The sequence below is a fragment of the Oratosquilla oratoria genome, chromosome 17 (assembly GCF_046742065.1).
Source record: "Oratosquilla oratoria isolate Oo_2021 chromosome 17, ASM4674206v1, whole genome shotgun sequence".
NCBI classification, from domain to species: Eukaryota; Metazoa; Arthropoda; class Malacostraca; order Stomatopoda; family Squillidae; genus Oratosquilla; species Oratosquilla oratoria.
Genome location: NC_134793.1, coordinates 39,622,775 through 39,632,647, shown reverse-complemented (window position 1 = coordinate 39,632,647; position 9,873 = coordinate 39,622,775). Strand labels below are relative to the sequence as shown.

The 9,873-nt window shown below is 48.8% G+C and overlaps 1 protein-coding gene across 2 annotated transcripts in view; it reads right to left on the bottom strand.

The window, feature by feature from the left end:
- The window catches only part of LOC143034626 (uncharacterized), a 794,390-nt gene that overhangs the window by 718,788 nt on the left and 65,729 nt on the right, over positions 1 to 9,873 (bottom strand). The window lies entirely within an intron of this gene.

The window sequence follows — 9,873 nt, the reverse complement described above, 5'->3', positions numbered from 1 at the left end:
ATATGAACCCTACTGAACACCTCTAGGGCATATTAGACCGACAACTTCACAAAAAGAAAAGGAAGCCATCTTCAAAGCCCGAACTCTTAGGATTACTACGGGAAACATGACAAGAAATCCCTCATGATATTTTTGAACTAATCACTAGCATGCCTAGAAGGGCCCTTGCATTGAAAAAAGCAAAGGGGATGTCAACCAAGTATTAGTTATTCACGTTGTGACCATTTATAAGCATTTTAATTGTATCAATTGCTTGTTCAATTAATTAAACGATTTCTCTTGGTGTCTATTCAATTCTGTCATGTCTGTGTAAATATGTATATAGTATCTGGTGCTAAAATATCTTTATTGTAATAAATAAATGAATAAATAAATGAATAGATAAATTAGTTCGATAAAGTGATCGCATCGAACTGCAACAATGAATCACCGTACCTCTCTAATGGCTGCCATTAAAAAAAGTTACCTAAAATTGGCTCAGAATGACCGCGGCCCGCACCCGGTCTTCTCACATGCAAGTAGGAGACGCTATCCACGCCTCCAGACAGACTAAACCCTGATACAATACAAACAATAAGCAGAGGTGAGCTTATACATGATTTAGATCCACTGACATTACTCTAATCACATAAGAGGCTGTATCCATTATGATGTAAATATATCTAATGACACTAATGTATGCAGTGAGACAACGTCAAGGCAGGAAGGTATACATACCAATTCACTGATATGCATGACCCAATTTAGTCGAGTCAAACTGGGTCATGAATGATTGCACTTGAATTGGTATTAACAAACTTGAAGCTTGTCATATCCATCAGCTGTTTGTGAATATTCCGAGTTACGAATACAACTACGAACACGAATACAAACATGAGCAGAACATGAACATGAACCTAATTACGAATACGAACAGAACACGAACACAGACACTAATGTAGTCGCGCGTGAGCTTTGAACAGTGCGCACATGTACGAACATACAACCTCGCAGAGACAAACATATGGAGAAAAGCGTACAAACTCGTATAAGCGTGTGTGCACGCAATCGTTATCGTGTGCGTGCATGTTTGTATACATGCATGTATGCATGTAAACGCTTTAGCAGGCGTTGGTACGTGCGTGCTTGCGCATGCTTGTGCATTCATTGGAGAATTCCTGACCTGGCCTGACAAGCACACACACACACACACACACACACACACACACACACACACACACACACACACACACACACACACACACACACACACACAAAGAGACAGAGACAGAGAGAGACAGGGAGAGACAGAGTCAGAGAGAGACAAAGATAGAGACAGAGATAGAGAAAGACAGAGACAGACAAAGAGAGACAGAGAAAGAGACAGAGACAGAACCAGAGAGGGACAGAGACAGAGACAGAGAGGGACAGGGACAGAGACAGAGAGAGAGGGACAGAGGCAGACAGAAAGAAAAAAAGAGAAATAGAAAGAGATAAAAACACACACATTATATATATATATATATATATATATATATATATATATATATATATATATATATATGTATATATATATATATATATATATATATATATAGTGTCGAGGTCTTAGCCTAGCCACAGAGGCCCGATCACGCCTCGCCGACTAAACACTTGGGGGATTCCTTTCGGGGTGGGAGCGGGGAGGGGGTGGGGGTGGGGAGAGAACACCATCTCAGTCCTTGGGTCGATGCTGACACGCGCAATTAGGACCAGGCCATCGAATCCGGCCATTTGCATCACGTTCTCTGTCTCCATTCCTGCAAGGCGGATTCCCGATTCTCCACTCCCTCTCGTTCTCTTCGCCTCTTACTCCGCTTCCGTCCCTACCTCGCTTCTGGTGTCACTACCTCTCTTCAAGGTCCTGGGTCGTTGCTTCCTCGATTTTTTCTTTCTTTCTTTTCTTTTTTCAATGTTCAAGTAGCTCAAGACCTCCGGTATTCATTTCCCCCGCCCCTTTTTTTTTTTTTTTTTTTCTTATCTTGTTCAGATGTTTTAGATTTGTGTGTGATTATTTTTTCTTCTTAAATGCAGTGTCTGTTTAGTAGCTCGTTACTCGTCCGCATTTTATCTTATTGCGTTTATTATACGTTCTCATATATCTTTAAGGCTGAAAATACATAGGGAATTAGACACCAGTATTCCAATATATTTCCATTTTCTAAGTAAAAAGAATTGTATTGTTAATCCTCAAAATGCCTTTGACTTTCTCATACGTAGAAATGCAATGTCAGACAGAAATTTAATTTTCTCATAATAATTACACAGAAACTCAATTTGTTTTCCATTTTCGTTAACATTTTGAAAAATAATTTGTACACACGTACATATACCAAAGGCTTTTTCTCCCTTATAAGGGAGGTAGCCAAAAAAACAAAGGCATAAAATCCACTCCCAACCATTCCATCCCTAACATATTCCACTCCCCTCCACCCTCTTCCCTCCTCCTTCTTATCTGGGCACCTCCCATTTAACGAAATATTTATCTATTTACATAGTTTTTCGTTAGTTAAAACTAAAATTAATCAGCCATTTAAACCATTCCATTAACATGGCTAAACCATCTTGAATATCCACGTAACTTGAATGACCATTTGCTATTCTCGCCTGTTTCGTATCATTTATTTCTCCCTCCTCCTCCTCCTCCTCCTCCTCCTCTTCCTCCTCCTCCATCCTTCCTCTTTCTTCCTCCTCTTTCTTCTTCCTCCCTCCTCCTTCCTTTCCCTCTTCCTTCCTCTCCCTCCTCCCTTCTCTTCCTCCTCCTTTCTCTTCCTCCTCTTCCGTCCTTCCTCTTTTTTTCCTACTCCTTCCTCTTCCTCCTCCTCCCTCCTTCCTTCCTCCATTCTCTTCCTCTTCCTTCGTTCCTCCTCTCCTCCCCATCCTCTTCTTCCCTCTTCTCTTCCTCCCTCTCCCTTTTTCTTCGTTATTCATTCTAACTCATTTACTTCCTCTCCTGCCTCTGCCTCTTCCTCTTCTTTCTCCCTCACCCTCCCTCCTCCACCCTTCCTCCCTCATCCTCCCTCACCCTCCTTCTTCCACCCTTCCTCCCTCACCCTCCCTCCTCCACCCTTCCTCCCTCACCCTCCCTCCTCCACCCTTCCTCCCTCACCCTCCCTCCTCCACCCTTCCTCCCTCACCCTCCCTCCTCCACCCTTCCTCCCTCACCCTCCCTCCTCCACCCTTCCTCCCTCAGCCTCCCTCACCCTCCCTCTTCCACCCTTCCTCCCTCACCCTCCCTCCTCCACCCTTCCTCCCTCACCCTCCCTCCTCCACCCTTCCTCCCTCACCCTCCCTCCTCCATCCTTCCTCCCTCAGCCTCCCTTCCCTCCTCATCCTCCCTTCCTCCCTTGGAGTAATGCGGCGCCAACACGAGCCTCATTGCAATTGGAACATCCAGTGACGACCAGAGCAAGAAGGACCTAACCACCACCATGGTGTTCGAGGTTCTCTCCTTCTGACAAAAATGAATAAATAAAATAAATAAATGAAAAATATCTTCATCTCTTCAACTCCAAGAACCATTCTTCCACTGAATAGAATAGCCTGGCGTCAACCAGAACAAGATTGATCTAGCCTCACACAGGGTCACAGAAGATCACTTCGACATTGGATCCTGTCCTGAACTCAACAAAATAGTCAGAATCTCACCAGAATAAAAACCTACAAGTATATCGACCTTAGCAAAGGGATTCGCTGTGTTCCTATGCCGTTACCAGCCTTGCCCCCTACACTGAATGAAGCCGTCAGGTTAAGATATACAAACGCCGCGGAAACTGCGGCAGAATCTGCGGCAGAATCTGCGGCGACATGAAGCAATTGCGGCCAATGGCGGCGGTCAGGGCTGCAATGGCCACTCGGGCCGCAGTGAAGTGGCTGTCATGCCTAATGCCAAAGCAACGTCTCCACATCGACGGGGGGGAGGGGGAAGAGGAGGAGGAAGAAGAGTAGGAAGAAGAGGAGGAAGAGGAGAGGGCGGATAAATACGGAAGAAGAGGAGAAAGAAGAAAAGAAGACCGAGGGAGGAGGACGAGGAGGAGATAGAGAAGACGAAGAGGAAGAGGATCAGAAAATTGAGGAACATGTGGGCGAGAAGGATGAGGAGGATGACGACCAGGAGGACGGCGGTGAGGAAGAGGACAAGGACGAGGCGGAGGACCAAGAGAATGAGGACCAAGAGGACGAAGGAGGAGGAAGATAACAAAGAGGACGAGGGCGAGGACGAGGGGGACGAGGACGAAGGGGACGAGGACGAGGAGGGCGAGGAGGACGATGACGAGGAGGATGATGACGAGGATGACGATGAGGAGGAGGACGAGGAAGACGAGGAGGACGAGGAGGACGAAGAGAACGAGGAGAACGAAGAGAACGAGGAGGACGAAGAGAACGAGGAGGACGAGGGCGAGGACGAAGAGGACGAGGGCGAGGACGATGAGAATGAGACGCGGATCAGTGGGAAGACAGGGACGAGGTGGAAGACGAGAACGAAGACGGAGGGTGGCGATGGTGGTCATGAAGCGTGTTATTCCTCATAATGTACAAATCGCACGCTTGCACACATTAGCCGTGTTAGAGATAAACAAGAGAAGTGCAAGATGCAAGACACAGAATACGTACATAGGCCTATACGTATCTTCGCACGACTATGAACATCATCATAAAGGTATAAAACAATTACATGATATACTAGCCAAATTACCCGCGCGTTGCTGCGGGCAAATGATGATCATTTTAATTTTGATAGAATTTGTGGAGAGAAGTTACACGTATCAATATAACTCAATGGAAAAGGTAACAAAAATAAAGTGTTAAAGTAAGAAGAAAATTAATTTGAGGAGGGAGACGCCCTTTGGAAATAAAATATACTTATCCAAGTAGCCTGGGTTATGGTGAATATATATGGTTTTGGGGGGAGTTCGTGAACAAACAGACAGACAGACGCAGGGTACTACTTTATTATAGTAGATACAAATGAAAGCTAGTTATCCAAGTACCTTGGGCTATAAGGTTTCCTTCTCGGTCTGTCTCGGTCTCTCTCCTTCTCGGTCTGTCTCGGTCTCTCTCCTTCTCGGTCTGTCTCGGTCTCTCTCCTTCTTGGTCTGTCTCGGTCTCTCTCCTCGGCCTTTCTCGGTCTCTCTCCTTCTCGGTCTGTCTCGGTCTCTCTCCTTCTCGGTCTCTCTCCTTCTCGGTCTGTCTCGGTCTCTCTCCTTCTCGGTCTCTCTCCTTCTGGGTCTGTCTCGGTCTCTCTCCTTCTCGGTCTGTCTCGGTCTCTCTCCTTCTCGGTCTGTCTCGGTCTCTCTCCTTCTCGGTCTGTCTCGGTCTCTCTTTTTCTCGGCCTCTCCTTCTCGGTCTGTCTCGGTCTCTCTCCTCGGTCTGTCTCGGTCTCTCTCCTTCTCGGTCTGTTTCGGTCTTTCTCCTTCTCGGCCTGTCTCGGTCTCTCTCCTCGGCCTGTCTCGGTCTCTCCCGGTTTGCCTCGGTTTCTCGGTCGGTCTAGGTCTCTCAGTCAGTCTAGGTTTCTCGGTCTGTCTCAGTCTCGGTCTCTTGGTTGTCTCGTTCTGTCTGTCTCTCGTCTGTCTGGGTCTCACAGTCTGTCTCGGTCTCTTGGTCTCTCGGTCTGTTGAGCAGTAGATGTCACTCAGGTCAGGTCAACTGGGTAGCTGCTTCAAATAGTGATATGGTGAGTGATTGTGTTAGAGTTTTCAGCGCCGATGAGGTTAATTCTCTACTTAGTAGAATTGAAGCCTTGGAGAATGCTGTAAAGTGCCTTAAAGAGGAGAATCGAGTTCTCCGCTCGAAGGCCCAAAATACGGAAGACAAACCAAGTTTGGAGCTTGGGTGAATAACGGTGAAAAATATGACGCGGAAAGATGGGAAAAAGTCCTCACCAGGCCCGCTCCATTGCAAAAACTCGTTTCAAGCTCTCGCGGGTCTACAGAAAGAAGAAACAAAGGAAACTCAAGAGAAGAAGGGGAGGGCAGACGCTGGATCCCTGCCTACAGGTAAGGTTTTGGTTATAGGAGACAGTCAAGTGAGGTACTTAGATAGGGCTTTCTGTGATAAAGATAGGAAACATAGGACGCAGGTGTGTTTCCCCGGTGCGGGGATAGGTGATGTTAGAGATAGGATTGAAGTGTTTAGTAGGGGTAGGTAGGAACCCCGTCGTTTGCTTGAGTGCTGTGGGCAATGACATAGGTTAGTTAAGGAGTGAGGAATTATTTGCGCGGCTCCGGGATGCACTAGACAAGATTAGGAATAAAGGGGGGTGTTCCTGTTGTATGCGGAATCCTTCCGAGGTGTAGAATTGGAGGCATGTGTCATTCACAGGATGATCTTAACAAATTGTTCATACGGTCGGTGAAATGGCAAATGAACTTCAATATCTCTAAATGTAGCGTGTTCTGTTAAACGTAGGGCTACACAACCCTGAAAATAGATACACCTTAGATAACACGCTTTTAGAGAAAACTGAATGCGAGAGAGACTTGGGAGTTCTAGTGAGTCTGGACCTTAAATCCAGGAAACAGTGCATTAGCGCCAGGAATAATGCTAACAGAGCATTAGGTTTCATTACTAGGACGGTAACGAATAGAAGTGCAGAGGTAATCATCAAACTCTATCTAGCGATAGTTAGACACATTCTTGACTATGCGGTACAGTTTTGGTCTGCGTCCTACAGAATGGACATCAATTCACTAGAATCAGTACAGACAAGAATGACCAAAATGATACATGGACTCAGAAATTTGCCTTACGAAGAGAGGCTTAGGCACCTTAACTTACACTCTCTGGAAAGACGCAGAGTGCGGGGTGATCTAATTGAGGTGTTCAAGTGGATCAAAGGCTTTAACAAGGGTGATGCAAACAAGGTCATCTTATCAAAACAACAGGTCAGGACTCGCAGTAATGGATTTAAACTGGACAAATTTAGATTTAAGAAGGAACTAGGCAAGAATTGATTTACTAATAGGGTGGTCAACGAATGGAACAGATTTAGTAACCATGTAGTGAGCGCTGAAACTATAAGTTGTTTTAAGAAACGGTTAGACAACTTTATGGGTGGGGATGACAGGCGGTGATGTCCTTTCTCACGGTCTGTCGCTGTCTTTCACGGTCTGTCGCTGTCTCTCACGGTCTGTCGCGCTCTCTCACGGCCTGGCGCTGTCTCTCACGGTCTGTCGCTGTCTCTCACGGTCTGTATCTACTTCGGTCTCCATCTCGGTCTCCCCTCTCTCTCTCTCCCTCTCTCTCTCTCTCTCTCTCTCTCTCTCTCTCTCTCTCTGTCTGTCTCTCTTGATATGTTTCTCTCTCGGTATGTCTCTCTCTCTCTCTCTCTCTCTCTCTCTCTGTATGTTTTTCTCTCTATTTTTTCTCTCTATTTTTTCTCTCTGTATGTCTCTGTCTTTCTGTATGCCTCTGTCTTTCTGTATGCCTCTGTCTTTCTGTATGCCTCTGTCTTTCTGTATGCCTCTGTCTTTCTGTATGTCTCTGTCTCTCGGTATGTCTCTGTCTCTCGGTATGTCTCTGTCTCTCGGTATGTCTCTGTCTCTCGGTATGTCTCTGTCTCTCGGTATGTCTCTGTCTCTCGGTATGTCTCTGTCTCTCGGTATGTCTCTGTCTCTCGGTATGTCTCTGTCTCTCGGTATGTCTCTGTCTCTCGGTATGTCTCTGTCTCTCGGTATGTCTCTGTCTCTCGGTATGTCTGTATCTCTCGGTATGTCTGTGTCTCTCGGTATGTCTGTGTCTCTCGGTATGTCTCTTGGTACGTTTCTCTTTCGGTACGTCTCTCTTTCGGTACGCCTCTTTTTCGGTACGTTTCTCTCGGTACGTCTTTCTCTTTCGTTATATCTCTCTCTTTCGGTATGTCTCTCTCGGTATGCCTGTGTCTCTCTGTCTCTGTCTGTCTGTATCTCCCTCTCTCTGTCTCTCCCTCTCTCTGCCTCTCCCTCTCTCTGCCTCTCCCACTCTCTGCCTCTCCCACTCTCTGCCTCTCCCACTCTCTGCCTCTCCCACTCTCTGCCTCTCCCACTCTCTGCCTCTCCCACTCTCTGCCTCTCCCACTCTCTGCCTCTCCCACTCTCTGCCTCTCCCTCTGTCTGTCTGTCTGTCTGTCTGTCTCTCTCTCTCTCTCTCTCTCTCTCTCTCTCTCTTCCTCGCATGCGCATGCGCGTGGTCACTGGATCCACTCGAATGGCCAATCGCACCACTAACGACCTCACTAACGACCCATTAACGACCTGTTCTACGACTGGCACTTCAAACCGGGACAACCAATTACCGAGAACCAAATGGAATAGATCAATCCGTCACGTCAGTCACACTGCCCGAACACGTCACGACCTTGTCCGTCACACTGATTGCATGCGTCACGACCACGTCGTCCGTCACGTGGACTGAATGTGACATGACTGACCGTCACATTAGGATTATCACGTCGACTAAATACGTTACAATCTCGTTTACTGCACACCGCTACCCGTCACAAACGTCTTATCCGTTACGTCCTTCACCCGTCACATTCCTTATCATAATCACGGATACGTCACATCAAGACTCCATACATCACATTACGGCTTCATCCGTCACATCACAGCATCATCCGTCACATCCCCGTCACATCACAGCGTCATCCGTCACATCCCCGTCACATCGTCATCAGTCACATCAGTCATCCGTCACATCCCCACATCATCCGTCACAACTCTGTCACATCAGACTCATCCGTCACACAACCGTCACATTATAACCTCATCTATCATATCAATGCCTTATTCATCACATCACATGCCCATTACATCACTTAAACCCTTCACGACCGTAACATTCCACACACGTAACGGTATTACCCGTTACGACCTCCTCCTCCTCCTCCTCCTCCCTCTCCTCCCCCTCCTCCTCCTCCTCCTCCGTCACGTCCAGCGCGTACGTGCACATCTCTTAGTTCGAGTTCCTCAAACGAGGGTAATGCGAGAGATTAAACCTGGAAGACCTAAGCGTGAGACTGGGCGGGACGTGAGACCGGGAGGGACACGAGACAGGAAGGACACGAGACGGGAGGGACACGAGACCGGAAAAGACACGAGGCCAGGAGGGACACGAAAATGAGACACACACCAAGCTACGTGGGATACGAGGCCGAAAGGAACACGAGGGCGGGAGGGACACGAGGCCGGGAGGGACACGAGGCCGGGAGGGACACGAGGCCGGGAGGGAGACGAGGCAGTGAGGGACACGAGGCCGGGAGGGAGACGAGGCAGTGAGGGACACGAGGCCGGGAGGGACACAAGACCGGGAGGGAGACGAGACCAGGAGGGACATGAGGCCGGGAGGGACACGAGACCGGGAGGGACACGAGGCCGGGAGGGACACGAGACCGGGATGAACACGAGACCGGAAGGGACACGAGGCCGGGAGGGACACGAGACCGGGAGGGACACGAGACCGGGAGGGACACGAGGCCGGGAGGGACACGAGACCGGGAGGGACACGAGACCGGGAGGGACACGAGGCCGGGAGGGACACGAGGCCGGGAGGGACAGGGGGCGGGGAGGGACACGAGGCCGGGAGGGTCACGAGCCCGGGAGGGACACGAGACCGGGAGGGACACGAAACCGGGAGGGACACGAGACCGGGAGGGACACGAGACCGGGAGGTACACGAATCCGGGAGGTACACGAGACGGGGTGGGACACGAGACCGGGAGGGACACGAAACCGGGAGGGACACGAGACCGGGAGGGACACGAGACCGGGAGGGACACGAGACCGGGAAAGAGACGAGACCGGAAGGAGACGAGACCGGAAGGAACACGAGGGCAGGAGGTACACGCGGCCGGGAGGGACACGAGGCCGGGAGGGACAC